Here is a 25,716-nt window from a genome sequence, read left to right as displayed (position 1 = left end):
CAGGTCACGTTCACAGTTCCGTGGGTCAGAACGTGGACATACCTTTGCAGGGCCACCATTCTACCCATTACACCGAGGTGGAATGGATACAGGGCATCAGGTGAGTCCAGAGATCACTTTCCCTTGTCCACTCCCCCAGAACAGATATGATGGGCAGGTAACTGTGAACTCAGTGTCCTATGCCACCCATAATCAAGCACATCTTCCAGCTACTCTCACTTCAGGCCATCATTTACTGGAACTCAGTATCATGGTACTTTTACTTTCCAGCCACGAGAATGTATGTTTTTTTTTCTACATGAGATCAGATATTTCTTAACATTTTCTAGACACCTATGCTGATGGAATCAGAGGGCCCAACAGTTAATAGAGAAAAGAGATTCTCCCCTGTGTCATGGCAGCCATGAAAAGCAGGAGGCCTGGGTGCCTCTTGCCCTGGCCCCCAGAAGCTCATGACATCACGGCTGGGAGAAAGCACAGGGACAGAAGATGACACGGGGACCACAGCCAGCCAGTTGGGAGGGACTCAAGAATGTGATCGCCTGGAGCTCAGCATATCACTGTTGTTTTGAACAAGCTGCCTTGTTAAAAATGGCTTTATTGCGAGGCACTGTTGACCAGAAACCCATTGCGAAAGGCTGGTGATTCACTTTGCATATCTCATAATCCCACATTTACAAATCACCCGAAGATAGCCTTTCACATTTGGATATTTAAAAACAAAACTTTGACTGCGGCCGTGAAGTAGTATCAAAGTTTACCAAAAGTTTGTACCAAGAGAGGGGCAAACAATATACGCTGATAAGGAAAAAAAAAAAAGGCTCCGGTGAGAAAACGACCCGTTGTGTTTTCTTGTCAGTTGTAGTTCTCCAAAGGGAGCTGGTTTTCCTCATTTGCATTATTTTTCCTCACATCATGGAACAGAAATGCAGGCCCACTGTAATTCAGTTATTTTAGTGCCCTTTAAAATTCAACATGTATGATTTAAATAATGCTGAGGAACTGTAATTACGTCTATCTTCCCTTACTTCCCTCTGCCCCTCAGAGCACTGCAGCCTGACTCTTAGGGGGAAAATGTAGAGAGGCAGGGGGGTTATCAACTGTTCAGAGCCACCTCAGTGTATATTTGTATTATATTTTCACCTTTTACTTGCAAAGCTTTAGCCCTACATGAGCTTTCCTTTTTTTTTTTTTTAAACATCTTTATTGGAGTATAATTGCTTTACAGTGGTGTGTTAGTTTCTGCTTTATAACAAAGTGAATCAGTTATACATATACATATGTTCCCATATCTCTTCCCTCTTGCATCTCCCTCCCTCCCACCCTCCCTATCCCACCCCTCTAGGTGGTCACAGAGCACCGAGCTGATCTCCCTGTGCTATGCGGCTGCTTCCCACTAGCTATTTTACTTTTGGTAGTGTATGTATGTCCATGCCACACTCTCACTTCGTCCCAGCTTCCCCTTCCGCCTCCCCGTGTCCTCAAGTCCATTCTCTAGGGAGCCCTACATGAGCTTTCTTATTATTGAACAATTGCTTTCAAAGCCCTAGAACAGCTCAGTTGTTATGGAGATTAAAGATCCGGATTGCAAAACTCCTGTAAATAAAATCTGCACTGACAAACCCAGTTTCCTAGCATAGACTTTTCTTCCATAATCTCCTTCTGGCAGAACATTTGATGTTTTCATACTAGAGATTCAGTTACCAGCCACAGTAAATAAAACAAAATAATAATAATTTAAAAAAAGTAGTATAGAACGCACCCTAAAAACAAACATTGGCCAATCATGTTTATTTTCTGTTTCTTTGGGCACTCCTGACAATTGATAGGGGGGGAAAAAAAAAGGAATGTACCACTTCTTATCCAGTTGATTTTTGATTATTAAGCTATGGAAAGTCTTCAGATTGAGTGTTAGCTAATTCAGGCTCTCCCAAATGGCATGGAATATAACATTTATTGTTTAAAAGAAATGAACATGTTTCAAGGGAAAACAGAACCACGGCACCAAGCCCCCGAATGAGCCGTGGGTAGGAGAGAGAATCATTGGGCAGAAAAGATAGTGCTTTCCTCCAGACTCAGGCTCAAGGGCCCACCGTGATTTCACACCACCTAAGGGTCAGGTCAGGTTTGGGGATAAGAACATTCCAAGTATCATTTCAAGATTGTCAAAACATCCTCCAGTTGCAATCAGTAGCAAGAGTCAACTGTCCCTTTTGTAAAGTTGATTCTCCTTCTTAAGATGGGACCCCCTGCTTTCCCACCTGGGGGAAGTGTGAACAAGAGGGCGGAGGAGGTAGTGGGGGACTCTGATCTGTGCATCTCAGGTCACTTAACAGCTCGGGAAACCTGAGCATTAAAACACTCGCCACCACGGGCTGAAATAGGGCTTATTTCTGCACACCATTGGTCCTTCCACCCAGTGTCACTGGATCTGAGCCTCCAGAAGTCGACGTTATCAAGCCTGGCTAACAAGATTTGGGTCCTTCTGGGAGCATGATGGAGGGTGCGCTATGGTCCTTCCGCCTTGGCGTCTGGGTGTGACCAGCCAGGCGTCGTAAGAGCAGAGCGTCCCTAGGGAAGGCGTGTGAGGAAGGTCTCTGAGGAGCCCAGGGGAGTCAGCACTACTCTGGGTGTCAGCAGCTCACCCATCTGGGGCAGTGAAGTCTCCCAGATCCGTAACTTGCTGGTTCCTGCTGCAGAAGAAGTCCCCTTTGCCCTACAGCTTTATGCGCGCAACCGGAGCATCCCAAGGCCAGATCGAGACCGAGGGAGCTTATGCTATGCGTCTTGGGAAGAGCTACACACATACACTTGCTTGGCAGGTTTCAAAAGAATATCTTGGGGTAAAAAGGGAGGAAGAAATAATCCGACCAGTGATTGCGCTTCTTCGAGTCGTAGGTCATACAAGGAAGAGAGCATGATTGTTTTACTACGTCTCCTGGGGTTATGTCACTGTTGCGGCCACTCATGCATGCTCCATTAGTGCATCTCTTTGTCCATATCAGATGGCAAATTATATAATGATAAAGTTATTAAAATATCTGTAAAAGTCAGCACAAGCTCAAGGGCTCGACTTGGCATCTCTGCCCGTTAAGTGGTTTATTTGGATTGTTCCTCTCAGGGTCTGTTAATCTTCATCCGTACTTTGTTGTAAATTGCCTGCTATGTGGAACCACCGTCGTTGCCTGAGTTTTAAGCCGTGCTTCTGTTGGTCATCCAACGGGGCTGCGATCTTTGGGATGAATGCAGAAGCTTTTGAAATGTGCAGATCTTTCCCCCCCGCCCCCAGGTTTGAAACTGCAGCGTATGTCTGTGATCGGGTCTATACCTGGGTTGTTATTGGAGCCGGGGCCACCGCAGAATGACGAGGACATTGCCTGGTTCTCACGTTTACTAAAGGCAGTAACAAAACAATTATGGCTCCCACTTCTGGAATGACTGATATTGTTGGTTCCTTTAATCCCCACCACTAGCCACCCACGAGGTGCGTGGCACGGTCCTGGGGGTCCTGCCTGTTGTGCTCACTCAGATGCTGGCAGGCACGTGGGGCCCAGGCCCTCACCGATCATGGAAGTCATTGACAAGTGGCCCTAACTCTAACAGGCTGTAATTCTGCGGCTCTCAGGGATTAACGCCTAACATTCTCACGAAGCCGGTAGGGATGTCCCAGAGCCTCCCATTCTGCCCCCTGATTAAGAGGCCCCCCTTTCTTTTTTTTTGGAAATATTTTTGCTGTGTGATTGGGCTTTCTGAGCCACCATATGTTGCTAAATGGGAGAAGCCATTGCCCAGATGTGGCTCTGTTTAATATGATTTTCCACAAATTACAAGGCATGACTTTAAAATTGAATTAGTGCAAAATTACGGATGGCCAGTTCAGGTGGAAGGGAGAGGAAATCTTGTTATTCTTATTCCAGAATCTCTTCCCGATTTCCTCATTTGACACTTTCACGCCTTGCGGGGAGGGCCGTGGGCGGAGATGCCTTAGAGCGTCTATAAGGAATTTCTCTTATTTTTCAAACTTTCTCCCTGGTCGCTCACGGGAGCGCTCAGTGGGCTGCAGAAGTCAAGGCGGAATGCCAGTTCTTCTGTGCATCCATCCCATCAGTCGGGATGGAGCTGTTCCTCCCACCTTAGCATCAGAAGAGAATCAGAAAAAACATGGGAACCCCCCAGAATGCAGTACATGAGGAAAGCAGAATCTGGATCCACAGATTAACGCTAAGATCTATGTGGCTATAAATAATGGGAATTCAAATCCCTGGTTGGCCACTTCCCAATTAGATGACCTTGCAAGAATTACTTTAGTCCTCTGCACCGCTGTTCCCCATCTGTAAAACAGGCACGGTGATGATGGTACCCAGCTCACGGGAGAGTTGTGAGGATGAAATGAGATCATATGCACAAAGCACTGGATGCCTGGCGTGTGGTGTTTACCCTCAGTGCCTCATGAACTCATCACAGGGATTGAGATATACTTTTGTCAAGTCTTTACGTAGAGCCCGGTACACTTTAAACACTCAGTAAGTGGTCAGTGTTACGCTTTTTACTATTATTGCTTTTGCTGTGCTCTTGTTGGTGGCGTTGGTGCCTCACCAGGGAGTTGCACTTCCGTCCTCTCCTATGAGCCACACAGCGGCTCTGTGATAATGACCTTCCATGTCCCCTTACTTCCAAGAGTGATGACAGCCCTGGGGCCGACAAGGGCAGGGTGGTCTTCGTGTCGTCTTTGTTCAAGTTCAGTTTCCTTGGGTAAATTAACAGGAGAGCACATGCCCACTTCTCCACAGGGTCAAATGCAAATGGAAAACTCTTATAGTTGAAAGGGACCTTAAATGGCTTTCTGGAAGCCCTTTATTTCACTCATGAGGTGCTGAGGCCCAGGGAGCATCAGTGATTGGCCCACTTGGAGGAGGACCTGAACTCCCAAGTCCTGGGGCTCCTGGTCCAGTGCCCGCCCTACTGGCCTGCTGTCTCTCTGCCTGCGGGGCGGGGGGCACAGAATGTGGGCTCTGCTGTCAGTACAGAGGGCGCATTAGGACGTTTACTCCTGCTCTGCCTCTCCCTATCTTTCTCGACGAGATGGTGGATCCCCACGGTTCGATTCGGTATCACGTGCTTGTGTCTCCATCCTTTCAATGTTGAATTTCATACTGAAGCGGTAGGGATTTTTTTTTCAAAGGCAAGGATAGAACACCTGTCTCAAGGCCACCCTCTGTCCTTCTCAGCCCCGCCAAGCGTCCCCAACCCTACTCCGGGGTGGGGCGGGGGGAGACGGCCGCAGGGAGGCTGACAGGACACTCCTTGTGCACAGGGCCCACGTGGGCAGCAGCCAGGGGTGACCCCTGCCCTGTCCCCTTACTTGCATGAATCAGACACATTCAGAGGATGTGGAAGGTCAGCCTCTAAGGCATTTTGAACGAACCACCTACAAAAGGAGTTCTTTGAACTGCGTTTCACCCTCCTGTGTGATCTGAAGTAAATGCCTCCCCCGTGCTGATTCCGCCCCCAGGCCCAGGCCTTGAAAGCCTGCTTGCAGCCTAGGCCGGCGGGCAGAAGCAGGCCAGCAAACAGGTGTGGGGTGAGTCGGGCCAGGGCCGCAGCCGCAGCTGCGGGAGCGAGGCGCGGGGTGTCGGGGCCTCCGGCTGAGTGACAGTCCCCCTCGTCCCAGGTCAGGATGCTGCCAAGTCCATGCCATTCACTCCCTGAACGGTGCAGGGCAGCGAGAGCCAGGGCGCCCGGCCAGACCCCAGCATCCCCGCGGTGGCCACGCCCTTGCTGGTGAACTCAGGGTCAAGGGCACGAATGCCCGGGCCAGAGCCACCCAGGACTGTGGCAGGAGTCCCACGAGCGGAGACCAGATGCCTTTCTCCCTGAGGTGCTGCACTGATGGCTGGCTTCCGGGCTCCCTTCCTTGGCTGAGATCCCGTGACTCCGTAGTGGCCTCTCCTAGATGAAACTTAATTCAGGGTCGGCAGGAGGCACGGGGCCCTGAGGCCCTGCACTGACTAGCAGCGCAGACCTGTCATCTCCTTCTCACCTCCCACACGGCGCTGGGCTCTCGGGGCGTCCTGACCACCTGCCCCGAGGCCTGGAGCTCCGGGTTTTGAGGATCACACACTCCTAAGGAACAGATAAGAGGAGAAGGCCAATGACGGGCCTTTTCTTGCTCCAAGAAACTGATCCACTCAGAAACAGAGCATTCAGTGGAGTTGTACATTTTCTCCCAAGGGTGATGATTTCCTCTGAGTTAGGCAGTTCTTACAATGACTCTGAACTTCTGACCGCTGGAGATGAGTGAATCAGAGATAGACCAGAATGAGATGGCCAGCCGCCTCATTAGATGGAGAGAGTTGGAAGCCCAGAGAGGTTAAGTGACTTGCTGAAGGTCACACAGACGGCACCCGTATTGGAGGGCTCGGCTTCCCTCTGCCCGTCCTGCCCAGCTTGAACACATTCTTAGTATTTGGAGAGAGCAAAGCGAAGCTTCCCGAGCAGTCCCTGCAAAACAGCGCTTAGGGAGGAAAAGGGGCCGTTGGAACAAGATAGGGCAAACACCAGGATACCTCTGCACGCTGCTCCACCCAGCTTCTCATCTTTATGTTACCAAAAAAAAAAAAGTCTCAAATAACCCAAACAGGCAGGGTCTGATCTGCAGACAGTCTGCAGGCATCCGCCCAAGAAACTGCCGGTCGGCGGGTCCATCCTCCTCTGATTTATGCTGTGTGTGTTAAGCCTTAAATTGTTGAGACTCTGGCTGGCTGCAGTGGTATTACTGGAGGGTTGGTGCATGTTTTCGGCTCACAGACCTGGCTCTGGGACTGGAGGTGTTGGCCCCGAATCAAGTCCAATCTCACACCTGTCTGAGACAATGCGGGCCTTGTTAGACGCATCTCCAGCCCAGGCAGCTCGCGCTGCTTACTTTTCACATTCAGAACGGGGAGGGGTTGGGGGGGTCTGGGGGCCCGGGAGAAGCCGAGGCGAACCTGGGACATGCTGGGGTCGCCGCCTCCCTTGCCCTCTCCTCCCTCCTCCCCTCGCCCCCATCTTATAAATCTTTCCTTATTTTTTGGAAATTAAAAAAACAAATAAACAATACCAACAGTAGCCCTCTTATGAAAGAGAATTTCCTACTGCAAAACAAGGAGCTCGGGGCCTGCTGGAGAATAAATTCAGTCATCGCGCGGGTTGAGCAAGGCAGTGGGAAGCCGGGTGCCTAGGGCTAGGTGTAGGGCTCCTGTGAGCGGGGCTGACACTTGAACTCTTCCCACGCCGATGGGGTCTTCTCTTTCTGGTTTGACCTTCCATTGCTGACATGTCAGTGACTGGAGTAGAAAGCAGAAGGGGACTTCGTCTTTAGCTCTGTCCTTATCCACTGATGAAACAGCAAACTGTTCTGTCCCAATTCAGCCCTACTGTCCCTTGTCGTCAACAGAGAGGACAGAGCCAGCCACCAGCACTAAGTCTGCGGACCCTTTGCAAATCCAGTTCTCCCGAGACCCTGACTTGAGGCGACCACTGGGCAGGACCCCTTCTGGGTCCGGGTTGGCACCCCTCAAGGCCAGCGGCTCTGAATGCTCATTAGTCGGTCAAAGCCATCCTGAAATGACTTTCTTTTCATAGGGATGCATGATGTGGAGGTCCATAGGACAACGGCCCAGAAAGGAGTTTCCCAGAGTTATAAAATCCCCCCCTTCCTGCAAGCCCTGCCAGGGGGGAGCCCAGGCAGGAGCACCTCGTGATTCCTCTCCTGCGGAGCTGTCGTGTCTTGGGGGCTCCGGTGGCCAACACCTCCCAGCCCCCCACTCAGTTAGCAAGGCTCTTCCCTGAGCTGGGAGGCGTGTGGGCACCAGCGCTCCCTCTGTTCGGCTTGTTTGCCAACAAGAAACAGGCAGCCCCATCCTCCTAACCTGCAAGCTACTGTGTCAGCACTAAGGCCCACTGCTGTCTCGTTACCTCAGCCTCGGAGACACAGCAGGGGAGATCTGAGACCTAGGACTTAACCGAGGGGACGTGTGTGCCCCGGCCATTTTCTTAGCATAAATCACTTTAAACTGGTATCTATATATATATATATCAGCCGATGTCCCCAGAGGGACCAAAGGACAACTTTTCAGGGGCAGCAGAGCGAGGCATGTAAACAGCAGTGAGTGACAGAAAATCTGGGGATGTCTGGCTCCCCTCCAACCCGGGTTTGGACCCTGTGCGGTGGGAGGTGGCATCACTGCTGAGACCTTGGCCTTCAGGGAGGCCGGGATCGCATGGCCAGCCTCCCCTCAGGCTCCGCCTAAAGCCCATCTAAGCATGTCACCTGTGGAGGAACGTGGCGGAGGAAGCAGATGGCCACGTCTGATGGCCACAGGGGGCCTGGTCCAGAAGTAAAAGAGTACCTTTGCCACTGATTTCCTAGCTCCCCCTCCAGCCGAGGCCCTGCCTTCTCCGGGTCATGAGGTGCTCCTCCCTGAGCCTGCCGTGCTCTGAAATGACCGAAAGACAAGCAGGCGAGCCGAAGGGAAGCTGGGGCCCCGACGCTGTGAGCAGCTGTCTTTTTACCGGCCTGTTCTTCTGGGCTCTGAGCACCTGTGGCCAGCCCTGCCCACCTGCTTTGGTCCATGCCGGCGGCCCACCCAGAAAGCCCCTACCCCTCACCCCCTCCACCTCCCCAATCCTGCCCCATCTCCTTCAGGACATCTTCGTCCCCACCAAGGACCAAACGGAACCCCCTTTTCTACTCCTGGACCCGTCTATTGGGACCTCTCACTTTGCCTTCTCCCCTCCCCATAAGTTGTCCGTTGTTACTGGATAGGGTGAAGGTTTGCCGCTTCTCCAACCGTCATGGGCTCCCGGAAGCGAGCACCTAAGATTTCCCTCCGTGCTGCGCGATCATCGAAACCTCAAAACCCACCAGAGGGATGCCTCGTAGATGGTCAACACGGCACCCCACCGACCTGCCCCCGCTCCTCCCCATCCGGAATCACAGTTTTCCGAGGATGACAAGTTCTCCTAGAAGTTCCAGGCAGGCAGGAACACTCTCTCCCACGTCTCCAGACCCCACGACCCTGGTCCGGATCTCCAGGGAAAGGGTTCAGGGGAAGTCATTGAGGAAGCATGTTCCCTGCTTTCAGGATTTGCAGGTTTTAATCCCAATTTCAAAATCTCCTGCCCCAAATTTCCTCCCAAAGCACCATGTCTCGGTACTTTTGCTTCTTGCTTTCGTGATTTGCCTTTTCTCCGCTTCCCAGAGCCCGGCTGGGAGCCTGGGGGAGGGAGCCCAGCTGGGCCTACCGGGGTGACAGCACACCTACTCCTCCCTGGGGCCTTTCTCTCCACTTTTGTGACAAAGAGGAAATTGGGAAGTCTCTATGCTTCTTAATCTTCTGCCCCCGTTCGTTACCTTCTACAGCTTCCGTTAACTAGAGAGCTACCCTTTCCCTTTTGCTGTCCCTGCCCCGTCCAAGCCAAACTCTCTCCTGCCTTCCTTGCCATCATTCAGCTCCTGAGACAGCTCACCCGGGCCTGTCATTCAAATGCCTGAACCTGGGCTCACGTGTTTAATTACAGATTTGAACCCCGAAGTTGGACTAAGCTGTTTGTCCACTGCTGCCTCCTAAGGCCATCCCCCCACCTCCCTGCCATCCCCCCCGGTGCCCGCATTCTGCCCCCTTCCCCGCCGTGTTCAGGTGTCCCTGTGTCGCCTCCTTCCCCAGAAGCGTCCCTAGATTCCTCTGGGTTCCAGCACTTTTCAAATCCATCCTTCTAAGTTCACTCTTTATCTTGCTTGCCCATCTTATCTTCCCACCCCTGATCACAGCCTCTTGCCCAAACTGACCCACTGACCGGCCTCAGGGCCTCGGGTCCCCAAACACTGAAAGCTTTCACTGCCGCCACCTTGACGGCTTCACTCTGTGCCTAACAGGACTACAGAAGTCCAGTTAATCCCCTTCCCCCAGACCCCTTCTCGTGGTCACATGATAGTTTTCAGCTGGTGGACGAAGGACCACGCCAACCCATCCGTGTTGGCCCCGCTGGTCTCCATCTGAACAAAGTGCTAGAATGCGGAACAGCAGCAGGAGAGACATTTGCCACCCTCCTGATCAATCTTCCTTCCGCTTTTGTCTCCTCTCCCTTGGTCCCTCAGTTCCAATAGAGGGGAAAGTACTTTGGATGTGTTGTTGAGGCTGGTTTGCTATTTTTTTCAAGGATGGCAGGAAGTTCTTGTTTATTGGAAAGCTTGTTCGTTTCCAAAGACGTTACAGAGCCAAGCAACTAGCTATAGGATGATTTCTCGCTGCCTTTTTTTCGGGGTGGTACACAATACCAAAAACTAAACCAATGGGAGAGAGTCAGTGAACACAAAGGGAGATGTTATAATAGGCTTTTGTTGGTACTTGCATTTTCTTGTTGAAAAACACAGTAAAGACCCTGAGGTGCTGAGGTGTGGACAGAAGCCTGATGTTATCGGGCCCCTAGAAATCCTGCCTGGAGTCCAGTGGCAGGCAGGATCGAGAACTCGAAAAGACGGAGGCAACGGGTCTTGCTCAGTACAAACGGTGCTTTTAGTCTGTCGTAAACAGCCTGTGCCCCAGGGCTCAAATCCTTCAAAAGTTTGCCTAGGTAATTGCGTTTCATTGCCGTCTGGCATGTGCTCGTCTGTCTAATCTGGACGTTCAGACAGCCAGGCCAAAGCTTGCGAGACTGCAGGAGAACGAGCCCATGAATTTAATCCACTTGAAAGACAGACTAATACAACTGCGCCTAACTCATTATTTTAAGTGATGTGAGCAGAAGCGGGTATGGCACTTTCCATAAAAGGGTTTAAAATCAGCACGTTGGTTGCAGCCACTTGGCAGTTGAAGGCTATTAGAAGAAAAGGCAGAACCAGGGTGACAGTGTGACCCTGCCTCCCGCCTCTTGCGACACCCCCCCCGAAAATACAGCCCGGGGGGTGGGGGGCGCGGGAATGGTCCCCTCCCTCCCTAATTTTGAGTTGCATTACTCATGAATTCACAGCAACAGATATCAACTTTTATTTGAGATTTGGGGTTGTTTGGGCTCAGTTTCAGGATGGAAAGGAGACGTAAATGGAGTAAGGGCTTCCCAGCCAGCCCCACAAAGCTCAGAATCCCAGGTCTGTTAGCAGGAAAAGGTACCCCTCCCCAGCCTCCAAACGGCACTGTACTTGGAGATTACTTCTCTGTGTGTGTGTGTGTGTGTGTGTGTGTGTGTGTTTTTCTTTTTTGAAGCTTAGACCAGTTTCTTCGTTTCGTCAGTATACGGTAACTAGGTTTGAGGGGGAGATGGCTTCAATCATCATATAGTAAAAGCAGCACTCTACAAGCAACCAGAAAGCCTGTCCCTGCCCTGTCACTAACCTGCCGTGGGGAACAAGAGGGAGTCATCTCACCTCGCCACACTTCGGCTTTGTCCAACATGGGGCTGGCTCGAAAAGTCTCCGAGGTTGCTTTCTGCTCTATCATTCCATGAGATGTTGGAATGAAACCTTAGAAATGTTGACAGTGATTTGCATCATTATCTGGTTACATGTGACTCATGCCCGGGTAGCTCAGGAGAGGCAAGCGCTAGCCTGTCCCTTCCCAGGTGGCAAAGTCGACGGTCAGCTCAGGAGCGATCTTGTCAGTTGTTTACACGTGCGGCTCACCCGGGGCTCGGCATGCCAGCTCTGAGACTGGGTGCCAGGCCGTGAGACTGTGAGAAAGCGGCCGTCCCAAACCCTGGCATGGGGACAGAGTCCTGGCCGCAGCATGACGGCAGACGGATGGCCACCCCTGGGTTCCCAGAAGGGCTCCAGAAGGTGCCCGCCACACCCCTTATCTCTTAACACCCCTCAGTTTCACTTGTACTCGGCCCAGGGCACGTGCTGCATTAAATTTCTCTGAGTCTGGGGGCACCTCTGGAAGTCACAGCGTCCGGCTTTGTCATCATGGTTTGACACTGGGGTTGTACATGCCTGCCCTGGGCTGGGTTTCCCTAAGGCGCCGCTGGCATTTGTGGCCAGATCATCCCCTGCTGTTGGGGGCCCGTCCTGTGCACTGGGTGATGTTTAATAGCAACCCACCCCTGGCCGCCAGCCACGAGATGCCAGTAACATCCCCTTACCCCAGTGGCAACAAGCAAAAACATCTGCAGACAGCGTCCAGTGTCCCCTGAAGGAGAAACCGCCCTTGTTGAGACCCATCTGGGAAATTCACAAGGGTTCAGTCGGTCCACACAGGATGTCAATGTCGGTCACAAATGGCAGCCCCTTGGGCCTCTATCCTCATCAGCAAATCAGTGCTGACTCTTGACTTCTGCAGGCTGCTAGGATCCCTGTTCTCCGGGGTCGTCCCTATTGCTGAGCAAGAGTTTCTAATTGTCTGCTCTCTCAAACTCAGCTTTTAATTTTAAAAAAGTCTTCATTTTAGTCCAAGTCACTAAAAACCTACTGCTTCTCTGAGAAAGCCTTCCTTGACCTTGTAAATCAAAGCGGTTCTCTGGAGGGAGGTTTCCCACTGCTGGGCTCACAGTATCATCTTTCCCAGGGTGACCTCATCTATTAAAGTATGAAGGTTGTATTTGAAATGCCATTTACTTTCTCTGAGTCAGTACATGAAGCTGTGGATCTTTAGATCATCAGAGGTCTGCTTATTACCAAGAGTTTTGTGTGTGTGTGTGTGTGTGTGTGTGTGCGCGTGCGTGTGTGTGTGCGCCCGTTTTTAAATCGAGGTCTGTGTTGGAGTTTAAAAGAATTCCGGCAGATTTCCATTTGCCTTTCTGAATCAGAGTTTGGGGTGATGTTCCCCTGTGAGTGTAGATTGCCCCCAGATGAATCTGACTTTATTAGCTTGCGTTCTTTGTTCAGAGCACCAGGGATGAGCTTATGAAAGTATACGCGGCTCTTATCTTCAAAGGCCTCCTTGATGCCGCAAAACTCCACCTCAGCAACCTGTGCTATTAATCTGTCGCCGTCCCAATTAGTTCGCGTCAAGGTCAGTTCTTTGGGGTGTGAAAAATGGCTGCAGACTTCGGTGCGCCGATTCCTCTCGTGCGGATCTCGCAGGGAGGTGGGGGGAGGCCGCAGGAGGGGCAGGAGGCACAGGGGAAGCCGATAGCGATCCCCCCAGCTCGCGAGCCAGAGACGCCCCGTTATCCTGGCACAGGAACCCGCCACCCAGCGGCCACGCAGCTGGCCTCTTCCTCCCAGCTGCTCCGACGGCAAATATCCAAGTAGTCACCGATTTTCAAAAAACAGAAGCGTAACGGAGCCATTCCTTGGGGGCTTTTTATGTATGGAGAAGCCTTGCGTTTAAGACGTATAGTAAACACTACTCCTCCAAAAAGATGTTCGCAAAAAGTGAACCAGAGCTGGCGGTGCTGTAGGGTGTCACGTTCTAGGAATGAAGCAGGACACTGGGCTCAGGACTGCTGGTCCCGCCATCTCCCAACCGAAAAGACGGGAGTCTGCGAATCGCAGCGTCTTCTGTCTCCAGCGTCGGGGGCAAGGGCCCTCCTTATGTGAAGAGAATAGGCTGTCTCAATGTGTCATTACTTCAGGCACAGCAGAGTGGGAGGAGAAAAGGGTCGGGGCCAGCTGGGCTGGCAGTGCCCTTTTAGAGGGAGAAATCCATTGCTCTGCACATCCAGAGACCTTCCCAGAGCTTCGTGGACGTGCCGCGTGTTGGAGGTGAAGGGACGGCCAGGAACCATACAGGGCTGGCTGCCCCCTCGAGGCAGGCGCAGCGTGTTCACGCCCCCCGAGAAAGGCTGCTAGAGGGATGCGGACGGGTGATGCCCCCGGGGGTCTGGCCTCCTGGTCCTGCTGCTGGGAGTCCCAGGAGCCCGGGCCTGCTGTGCGGGAAAGGAAAACCAGGAGCGTGTGGGTGAGGACGGGGAAGCTGGGACAGGCCAGTGCGGACAGGCGGGCAGGACAGGAGAAGCAGAGGCAGCCGCTGCCTTGGCCGGCGAGCCCGTGTTAGTGGCGTGGCGCTCCAGCTTGGGCGTCACCGCACTGCCCTGGGCAGCGCGTTCTTCAGGCTGGGAGTGTGGACGGAAGCTCTTGGAGCGCGAGCGGTTGCCGTTCAAGCGGAACCCCAGCCCCGAAGGAAGCACCGCGCATCGCGCTCTCCCAGGCCCAGCTCTCTGGCTCCCGAGCAGCGGCTGGCGGGCACCTTCCGCGGGGCAGGGTGGCAGGTGCTCCCGCTGAGCGAGGCCGGTGCTCGGCGGGCGGAAGGGCTTGTCTTTGGTTTTGCGGTCTGGGCAGGTGCCGCGGGAACGGTGCTCACGTCGATGGTGAAACGACGTCTCCCCAGGCGAGGGGCTGAGGGCGTTCTGCACCCCGGCCGAGGCGGCCTCGTGCTGGCGGCCCCGTGGGCTGCGCGCGCCCTGCCCCCTCGTATGGGGCACTCGGGCCTGAGGGGTACGGCCTCTTCCTCTGAGGGGACAGGGGAGGGGAGCCTTACTAGGAGCCAGAGAGTGCATTAACGACGCTGGAGTCCGGATGCCGCTTCATCCCCCCAAGCCCCTCACAGGTGGGGAAACTGAGTCTCTGAGGGCTCCCGCTGCTGGCCTCAGCACAGGGTGAGTGAGGGGCGAGCCGCGGCTCAGTCCTCAGCTCTCAGACTCCCAAACCCTGCCCTCGTGCCCTTGTCCAGGCCCTTTCTCCCTGCGGGGCAGCTCGGGGACGAGGTTCCCAAAACTTGGAAATGTTTGGAGCCAATACACACCAAAGGAGAGTTCAGTGTCTTCTGTGTTCTCGTTCAGCATTCTCTAGACGGTATTTATTGCACTCCCTTTTTCCCCACTCATGAGAGCTCTTCTTCTGGTTTTATTAGAACGCCATGTTTCCGAGTTTGCTGCTTAAAATCAAAGTATCTGGTGTAAAATCCAGTACGGGTGCACTGGGGCACATGCCACATGAGAGCACAAGACACAGAGGCTGCTTGGCCGGGCTTTGAGCCACTCTAAAATTTGTGTGTAGGCTACAGCCTGGAGCTCGGAAGTATGGTGGGATGGATTTGCACCATGACTTTACAACACATAAATAAATCTCATAATAATAATACAACAGAATTTGTCAAAAGATCCTAACTTTTTACAAACCCGCAGCAGTGCTGAAGTAAAAAGTTTAGCACAGGGCCGGAAGGGGGATGGGGGGCGCTCAGAGGCAGCCGGGCTGCAGGATGGCCTCACGGGCACCTGCTGTGCGCCAGATGTCCTTACGTGGCGGCCTTAAGAGCTTCCTCCAACACCGACAACTCACGGGGCAGGGGCGGGGCAGGGGCAGTCACCTTACGGCCCCTGAGGTCCCAGTGATGACATCACTCTTTTTTTCTTGCCTGCTGCCACCCTGAGGCATTTCAAGGACCCTGGCAAAGCTTCAGCCCCGTTACTTGATAGGATCTGCCCAAGGGACGGCTGTTACTGTATCTACTTAGTCGGAGAGATGGCTGCTTCCCCCCCCCCCCCGCCCCGGGGAGTCCCGTAGGCTCCCCTCCCACCCCATCGGCACACGGTCTTCGGTGGTCAGTCGGGACCGTAGCTGGGCTCTGACAGTCTCACGCCCTGGGCCACGGAACAAGGCTCTCAAGCCTGCACCGTCCTCTTTAGAGCATGTGCTGCCCTCGGTGGGATGTTCCTTCATCAAATTAAGTTTCTTCAGCTACGGGCAGCGCTAGGGGTGCCGTGCCCCTCCCGCTGGTAGCGTCCCGCTTGAGGCGTCAGTAATTTGGCTCCTATGAGTGAGGGTCCTCGTTTCTGCGCCGGGGGCTCGGTCCCAAGCTAGAAGCTGCCTGAGATTTCCCAGCCCTCAACGGGTATCTCTAGCTCATCCCTTTCGGGAACTAGCAAAGGGAGCGAGGGTGCTGGAGAATGAGTGGTTGGGAGCAGAGAGCCATTTTTACCCTCCTCCATGTTTCGAGATTTTTGTTGCAGGAGACAGACATGGAGGAATGGACAGAAATTAGCAGGGCGGTCGTGGAATAATTTGAAGATGCCCGTGATGGCCTGGCCTTACCGGAATCTACCCAGCCCATCTGTAGAATCAGTTCAGGCCTGGAAAGTGTGTATGAGGGCGGGGGGACAGAGGTTCAGAAAGTGAGGGTACAGAAAATCTTTACGGAAAGATGTCTGCAATGGATGTTTGTCTGACAAAGTCCAGGGAAATAACTTGTCTGCGAGGGAGGAGAGAGCAGAGACCAGAAGGTGCCTTCCTTTCTTTTGGAACCAAGATCCCTGCACCCTGTGTGACCTGAAGGCCACTCTCCCTCCGACTTAGGGAGTCAGTGCTGGCAGAGAATCAGAGGTGTTATCCAGACCCCCATCTTTTCTAGAAGCCAGTGACTTGTCCCCAAACCCTGCCTCAGAGACAACTGTGCCTGAGTCCAGAGCCTTTTTCCAGACCCGGCTCAGACTGATCTGGCCGAGGGGAGAGGCCTCGTGGCTGGGATTGGACTGTTTCCCCTGGGAACTGTCTGGCAAGTGTAACGAGGAATAGCTCTTTGCATTTACTGAACGCCTTTCATCTGCGGCTCTCAAAGCTGCTCCACAAACAGTAATTAACTCTCACACCTGCAAGGCAGGTGAGTCTGGTTACCCCCATTTTGAGAAATGAAGAAACAAAGGTCTGAGAGGGAAAGGGCTGTGGTGAGCCGCCGGAGTCGGCGGTGGCTCTCGTGTTAGGAACCAGCATTCTGGACTCCCAGCGCCCCGACCACAAAGCCAGGGAGCCTCTCCCGGTCGGGTCCAGAGGATGGGTCCCCAAGGCAGTGAGGGGTAGGGACATGGCCACACAGCTCCCTTCTGCCCTCCCGCAGGTAGCCTGTCACCTCCTGGGCCCACCGGTCGGCTACGAGGACGGGATCCCTCAAGACCCTAACGGCCTTTAAAACGCAGCATCCCCAGGCAGGCCTCTGCCCCAGCTTGGTGCTGGATGCTTCCCTTCAGAGTAATTGCTGGAACAGTGAATGCATCCTAGCTGTACATGACTAACCAAGATGTCTTCGGCCAGCACAGACAAACGGTTGGCAGATACCGGAGCTCTTTCACAACTTCTTTTTCCAGGATCCAGAGCTGGTGGGAACTGACTCACGTTAGCAGGGTGTTTCACTGATCGCAACACCAGGCTCGTTAGTGTCTCTGCCTGGGTGCACCACTATTCCTGCTTGTTGTTCTGTGCTACGCTTGTACTGCACAGGCCAGAGGAAACAGCGCTTCAGACAGACGGCGGGACTCTCAGGGAAATGCCTCTTTCGTAGCAGAGAAGGACGCAGGCCCTGGGGCCGTGAAAGCTGATATCACACGGTTCTGAAGGTAGCAGCGGAGCATCTGGGGGCACCCTTTTTGTTCACAGGGGAGCCCGGATCTTTCTTCCAGGGGTCCCAGACAGGGAGATGCAAGCCACCACCGGGGCTCGCCCTGACACATCACCCTGGAAACTGACTCACATCTCTGAGTCCTGAGTCACATCCTGTTGTGTGTTCTCAGGCATCCAAGAGGGCATTACACCAGCTGCCCATGACTGAGGTGAACTTGGAGGGCACCCTGGGAACTGCCCTGCCACCTTCCAAGCTGAAAGGGGGGAAAAAAACCTCTAGGGAAAAAACCAGAGCCTCCTGGAGGGTTTATATGTTCACCACTTAGGTTTGGCTCTTAAAAACAGACACTGGGGCCCTGATGCATACATAACTTGTCTGGTCTTTGTTTTTAAATGGCTCTGAAAGGTGTCTGAAAGATCAGGTCTGTAAAGATATCAGCTGAATAGCCAAGGAAAGGGCCTTCTAACTCTAACCAACAACAGAACCCATCAACCTTCTCCCGGCCCCGGGCTGAGGAGGGCACCCAGCATGTGTGTGCCTGTGTGCCTTAGGGGAACCCAGGTTTTGAGGGTGGGTGTTAAAAAGCCCACAGACAGAACCAGGCGGTGTCTCTGGCCATCCTCTTCTATGGCCCTGCGAGAACATGAGGACAAAGAAGGACATTTTAAACTTTTCAAAGAGCAGCTTTTGGTTTTGTTCATTTTCTGTTGCTTTCTTGTATTCGATTTCTTTGATTTCTACTCTAAATTTTATTTCTTTCCTTCTGCTTGCATTATTCTCTACCAGGTTTATTTTGCTCTTTTTTTCTCTAGTTTCCTAAGGTGGAAGCTCATTGATTCTGAATCATTCCTCTTTTCTAATACATGCATTAAGATGCTATAAATTTCCCTCTAAGCACTGCTTTCCGCTGCATCCCACAAATTGTGGTGTTGGATTTTCATTCAGTTCAAAATACATTTTAATTTCTCTTGAGACTTCTTATTTGACCCGTGGGTTATTCAGAAGTGTGTTGTTGAAGCTCCAAATATTCGGGGATGTTCCAGCGTCTTTCTGTCATTGACTTTTTAGTTTAAATCCATGTGGCCTCAGAGTATACTTCGTATGATTTCTGTTCTTTTAATTTTAAGGTGTGTTTTATGGTCTATCTTGGTGGATGTTCCCTGTGAGCTTGAAAAGAACGTGTACTCTGCCATTGTTGGATGGAATTTTCCAAAGATGTTCATTGGGTCAAGCTTGTTGGTAGCACTGTTCGGATGAACTGCGCCCTAATTTTCTGCCTGCTTGAGGTATCAATTACTGAAAGAGGACTGTGAAGACTTCAGCTATAACTGTGTATTTTTCTCTTTCTCCCTGTCGTCTTACCAGTTTGTGCCTCATGTCTTTTGACACTCTGTTAGGTGCATACATGTTAAGGATTGTTATGTTTTCTTAGACATAACATTTTTCATCATGTAAGTCCCCTCTTTTTTTTAATGTATTTTATTGAAGTATAGTTGATTTACAATGTTAATTTCTGCTGTACAGAAAAGTGATTCAGTTACATAAAGACTATATATATATTATATATATATATATTATACATATAGTCTTTTTCATGTAATTCCCCTCTTTTTCCCTAAAATTTTTCCTTCTTCTGAAGTCAGTTTTGTATAAAATTAATATAGCTGCTCTGGCTTTCTTTTGATTACTGTTAGCCCAGTCTTTCTCTACCCCTTTACTTTCAACCTGACACTTTAAAGTAGGTTCCTTGTAGACAACATATAGTTTTGTTTTTAATTCACTCTGACAATCTCTGTCTTTCAGTTGGTACATGTATTAGACCATTCATATTTAAAACGATTACTGATATAGTTGGATTAACATCTACCATGTTTGTAACTGTTTTATATTCGTCACACCTATTCTTCTTTTCTCCTCTTTTTCTGCCTTCTCTGGTTTTAACTGAGCATTTTATTTGATTCCATTCCATTTTATCTCTGCTCTTGGTGTATCAGTTATACTTAAAAAAATGTTTTTAGTGGTTGTCCTAGAGTTTGCAAAATACATGTGTAATGAATGTAAGTCACCATCAGATAACACAAGATCACTTCTTCCTTCCCATTTCTGTCAGTACTGTCATTCATTTCACTTATCCATCTCTTACAACCACCCAATACATTACTATTATGACTTTAAACAGTTATCTTTTGGATCAGTTAAGAATAGGAAAAATAAGACTTTATTTTACCTTCATTTATTCTATTATGCTCTTCCTTTCTTTATGTAGATCCAAGTTTCTGATGTGTATTATTTGCCTTTTCCCTGAAGAACTTTTTTTTAACATTTCCTGCAGGACAGGTCTGCTGGATAAATTAGCTCAGTTTTTGTTTGTCAGAGAATGGCTTTATTTCTCCTTCACCTTTGAAGAATAATTTTGCTGGATATAGAATTCTAGGTTGGTAGCTTTTTTCTTTCAACACTTTATTTACTACACTCTACTTCTGCTTGCATGGTTGCCGAAGAGAAGTCTGAAGTAATTCTTATTGTTGTTCCTGTCTGGGAAAGGTATCTCCCCCACACCTTTCCTTTCTGGTTTCTTTCAAGATTTTCTCTGTCTTTAGGTTTTCTGCAGTTTCAATATGATATGCCTAGATGTAAATTATTTGGTATTTATTTTGCTTGATGGTCCCTGAGTTTCTTGGTTCTGTGGTTTGGTGTCTGTCATTAGTTTTGTCAAGTTCTCAGCTATTAATACTTCAAATATTTCTTCCACTCTGTTTTCTCCTTTTCCTTCTGATATTTCTACTACACATATATTACACTTTTGAAATTGTCCCAAAGTTCATGGATGTTCTGATTTTTTTCTTTTTTCTCTTTACCTTATAGTTTGGGAAGTTTCTATTGACATATTTTCAATTTCATTGAAATTCTTTCATATTTCATTGATTCTTTCCTCACTCATGTCCAGTCTGTTGATGAGCCCATCAAAGGTATTTCTCATATCTGTTACAGTGTTTTTCATTTCCAGAATTTCCTTCTGAGTCTTAAGAGTTTCTCTCTCCCTGCTTACATTACCCATCTGTTCGTCCATGCTGTTTTCTTTTTCCATTAGAGCCCTTAACATTTTTTTTTTTTTTTTTTTTTTGGCTGAGTTGGGTCTTTGTTGCCATGCACAGGCTTTCTCTAGTTGCAGAGAGCAGGGGCTACTCTTTTGTTGCGGTGTGCGGGCTTTTCATTGCGGTGGCTTCTCTTTTGCCGAGCACGGACTCCAGGCGTGCGGGCTTCAGTAGTTGTGGCACACTAGAGCCCTTAACATATTGATCAGTTAAATTCCCTGTCTGATAACTCCAAAATTTATGTCACATCTGAGTCTGGTTCTGACGCTTGTTTTCTCTCTTCAGATTTTTTTCTTGCCTTCTGTCGTGACTTATTTCTGATTTGGAAGCTGGATATGATGTATCAGGTAACAGGAACTGAAGAAAATAGGCCTTTGGTGTGAGATTTTATGTTCATCTAACTAGGAGTTGGGCTGTGTTTAATGTTTGCTGTAGCTGAAGGTGCCAGAGGCTTTAAATTCCACTAATGTCCTTGTTTTTGTTTCTGTCTTTGGGCTTCCCTAAGAACCCTTCCTTAAATAGTCTGTCTTGCAGCTCCTTCAGCTGTAACCCGCTGCTATTATACTGGATCCCATGAAGAGCTGGAGGAGTCCCTAAATGAAAAACCCATGAAAGTGTCCCCACCCCACCCCCATACACACAGACAAGAATGCAGCCCTCAGGAGTTTCTTACTCTCACACTAGTCTATACTCAGCCTCCAACAATTTGTCAAAATTACCATTTAAATGTTCCTACCAGTTCATGGCTCCAGTGGCTTCTGCTCCCAGTAAGCACACCTCAGCATAATTTTCTGTATTCACCTCTCTCAAGATTTCAGGGTGGCAGTTTGCCCTATGCCCTCAATTCTCTACTAGGTCTGAGAAAAATCGTGGATTATCAGTTTTAGGTTTCTTTTCTTGTTGTAAAGATGGGAGTAATAACTTCTAAGCTCTTGACATTTCAGAGCTGAACTTGGAACCAGCAGAACATTTTGACTTGAATTATCTGATAGGGTCATTTTCTACTCTGAAGACATTTTGATATTGCTGCATTCAAGGTAAAAGCACTCTACTCTCTTATCTCTTATGTATGCTATGGATACCTCTGAGCTCACCACTAGCCTCAACCCCCCTTATTCCTAACTCCCCCCCTTCTTTGACCTCATTTCAAATGGAAAGGAGTGGGGCTCAGGATCTCAGAGGAAGGGGGCTGTTTTATCCACTACTTGATAGATCAAAAAGCTAAAAATAACCCATCATAAAACGGCCTCAGTAAAGCAGCTACATCAAAACATTATGTACCCTGGAAAAAACAGGATGCAGACAGACTCAAACTTAAATTTTCTAATCCAGTAGTTTTTTTAACGGAAACATGAGCTGGTTGAGATTGGATCCTCACCTTCTCCGTCCTCACCTCAACTCTCCAGTTTTCTTGCCTATTTACCACTTAATCTCCTGAGTCCAGTTCTTCTCCGGTGCTGAAGACTCTGCGTGTCAAACTTTTTTCAGTGAACAGAACAGTGTTACCTGAGTCTCATCCTGGAGCAGGTGTGTGTGGCCTTACCAATAAATATCAGATGAGTCCCTTGGCACGGATTTCTTTTCCTTTTTAATAATATAATCATAAAAATTAGCCAGACTTACTGAGCATTTAATATGGCCAAAAACGGTGATACCCACTTTATATAGTTTATCTCACTTATCCCTATTACCCTTTGAAGTAGGAAAACTATGTATCCGAGGAAATCAGTGACTTGCCCAAGGTCATACAGCTAGCTTATGGTGAAGGGAGAATGCAAACCGAAATCTGTTTTTCACTTAAATTAGGTACTTTCCCTTGTCTGTTCCTCTCAGGGGTATAACATAGCATGTAATAAATACCACTAGGGTTCTTATCTCTAACCTGGGAACGGCTGTTTGCAAGTCCCGTTTAGGGAGGTAATCCAGCTGTTCACCTGGATACAGCCCCCACTAGCCATAACTCCAGAAGGCAAGGACTATAGTCCACTCACTACTGAGTCCCCAAAACAGTGGCCCTAATAAAGCAAAAAGTTCATTGGCAACATGAATGAATGAGGAAGTAAATAACTTCATGAGCCTAAGAGTGAATGAATGAAGTAACTCAGCATGATGATTAATGCAATAGGAAAAAGCCTTTCCAAGCATCATACAGTCCTGGGATCTTCACTAATATCAGACTCTTAAGTTCCAATGGGACAGGGACCATATTGGTCTTACTCATAAATTAGCACATGCCTGGCACATAGTAAGTTTCAGTAAACTTGTTCTTTTTGGTGGATTGACCTATCAGAGGCATTCGCTTCAAGAACAAGCAGCCCTCCTCTGAAGAATGATGGACAGTGGTTCTCTTCCTCAGCCTATGACTTTTTTCTTGATAACCCCCATCCTATCCCTGTCCTACTTCCTCTTCCCAGAATACACGTATTTACTATTACAAGCACCATTCTTCACCTCAAACACCCACCTGATTCTTCCCTAACTCTGTTTAACATACGAGTTAAGCAGAGAAGTACTGTTTGGGACCTATCTGAATTAGGATCCTGCACTGTCACCACTGACAGGGGCTTAGAGATCATCTCCTTTCAGAAATGAGAATAAGAAAGGGTAAGTAAGTAACCCAGGGTCATCACACGTACAGGCCAGAGGCCACATCTCCTGCCTCTCAGTCCAGTGCTCGGGTGGCCCACAGCACTGTCACTTCCATACTTGCCTTCATGTGTTCACGTTGGCCCCATCATGGCAAGAATGGTAACTCAATAGTAAACTCAGCAAACCATATTATTGGCCCTTCCTTTTTTGTTTTGTTTTGTTTTTGTTTTAATGAATAATCCACGTAATAGAAGAAAACACGCGAAACTCCGACATGAGAAGCTCGCCATCACCACCTTCTGGCCCACTGCTGCCAATGAAGCCAAACACAGTTCACTGTGGTCACAAATATGAAAAATGATCAGGGGTCACTGGGTTTTTAGTGCTGTCTCCCAACTAGCACTGAAAGGCTGAGTTGTGGTGTGAAGTAAGAAGATGTTGAATTTGAAACCCTGTGTTAAAAAAAAAAATCATAGAACCTGGACTTTAATCATAAAGATCATTACCAAAGCATATTTTTAAAAGGCTGTGAAACATTATGCAACATTTGCATGGTTTAATTATGAGTTTAGAAAAGCCTAGCACAACTTTTTCACTACAGTAAAACATGACAGAGCATGAATCATGGCATAATACTTTATGCTTACTGTGGTTTTAGACATGGGGTTAGGGGTGCTGGGCTGTCTACACAACAACACATGAATTCCTGTACCGCAATTCACACCCAGAGGGCTTTATGACAATTATAAAACCTCTTCTGTTTGCTTTTTAAATGATTAAAATATTTGAATACTATATATATTCACTTTGTAAATACATGTATCCAGGACATGTGCATGTCTTATGGAAAATATCTGAGTATATAATTTTATTTTCACTTGGAGCAAAATACTTGTACCAGTATGGGAATGTTAAACAATCTGCTATTGCTATTTGCTTTCAATTGCTGGAAACACTCTTAGCTGTAAGATTATGCAGGATCTCTGACTGTAGTTGAACACTTATTTTCCACTGAGTCTGGAATGGACCGGCTCTTTATTCCTTGCCATCCCCTCAATTCTCTAAAATTCAGAAGAAAATGAAGACCTTTCTTTAATAGTAGATTTCAAAGATTCTAAGTTAAAATATTTCCCCAGGTTCTTCAAAATTAAAAAGTCAGTTATTTTAAAGAAAAGAAGGAAGTAGATCAGTATGAGGGAAACCGGGTAGAGGGCTCTTGGGAGAAGAGTAAGAAGGAAGACTTGGATCTCCAAATACTTGATTCTGTTCTCCACTGTGACAGCTTCAAAGGCATAAAAGACAAGGGACACTTTAACTAGAAGTGAAAAGCCCCAGAGGGAGGAGATGTGGACAATGTATAACGAGTAGAAATAACTCATTTCTTTATGTCACAACACACAGAAAACTGACACCTGTTGTTTTCCTAAGGAACTTTGCTCTTTCTGTATTTACTCCCAGCATCATGAACCCCTGGCTATGAAGACCCTTTGGAGTTAGTGTAGTTTGCTGTCACCTTTGTCTACAAAGAAGGTGGAACACAAAGAGAAAATTAACGTTTAATTCTAAGACAGAAATGTAAAGCTATCTTATGGTGAGACAGTGGTTGATTTTTAAATTTTCTTACACATTTTGCCTAAGAATAGAAGGTGTTGTTTTTTGTTTTCCTCCTCTGCAAACAGTATGATGCTTTTGAAAACTAAGACTCCTATGAATGCTGGAGTCAAATTTACAAAATGCTTTTTACCTCAATCTTCTGAAGTCAGATCTTTGTCTCCTCTCTCGCCCAGGCCTCTTTTTTTGTTGTTGTTAACATCTTTATTGGAGTATAATTGCTTTACAGTGGTGTGTTAGTTCCTGCTTTATAACAAAATGAATCAGCTATACATATACATATATCCTCATATCTCCTCCCTCTTGTGTTTCCTTCCCACCCTCCCTATCTCACCCCTCTAGGTGGTCACAAAGCACCGAGCTGATCTCCCTGTGCTATGTGGCTGCTTCCCACTAGCTATCTATTTTACATTTGGTAGTGTATATATGTCCATGCCACTCTCTCACTTCGTCCCAGCTTACCATTCCCCCTCCCCATGTCCTCAAGTCCATTCTCTATGTCTGCGTCTTTACTCCTGTCCTGCCCCAAGTTCTTGAGAACCATTTTTTTTTTTAGATTCCATACATATATGTGTTAGCATATGGTATTTGTTTTTCTCTTTCTGACTTACTTCTCTCTGTATGACAGACTCTAGGTCCATTCACCTCACTACAAACCAGGCCTCTTTTAATGGCAATCTGTAAAATACTTGCTCAACATTCTGCCCTTTAGAAGTTGCAAACTTGAGGTCTTGAGAAAAAGTGGAAGACATCTCTGTTAGTCTGGGTTGATAGAGCCAGCTCTGCACTGCCGGGTTTGTGAACTAGTCATCAGGCCTCGTTGCCAGTTTCCTAGCCAGACTTTCTTTTCAGTTATCCTTGGGAGAGAGTTCACCTGAACTGAAAACATTTAAAAGCCACAGAATATTTTTGCCAAAGGTACAAAAAAAAGACCCAAAGCCTTGCATTCTTTTGCGCTTACTGAGTAGAGAGAGATGGGTGACCACCTGATAATGATAACCATGATTACAAAGCTGGGCAGTCAATACGTGCAGTCAACAGTCTGAATGTTGACACTTCTACCTGGAAAGCATAATCAGCCTCTCTCATCATTAGTGTGATTAAAGAAAACC

At 48.8% G+C, this 25,716-nt stretch overlaps 1 protein-coding gene across 6 annotated transcripts in view; it reads left to right on the top strand.

Moving 5' to 3' along the window:
- Nucleotides 1-25,716, top strand: part of RUNX1 (RUNX family transcription factor 1) — a 247,393-nt gene that overhangs the window by 210,909 nt on the left and 10,768 nt on the right. The gene's annotated exons all lie outside the window — the stretch shown is intronic.

The sequence above is a fragment of the Balaenoptera physalus genome (genome assembly GCF_965194825.1).
Source record: "Balaenoptera physalus genome assembly, chromosome: 4".
Classification (NCBI taxonomy): Eukaryota; Metazoa; Chordata; class Mammalia; order Artiodactyla; family Balaenopteridae; genus Balaenoptera; species Balaenoptera physalus.
This window is presented reverse-complemented; position numbering and strand designations above follow the sequence as displayed.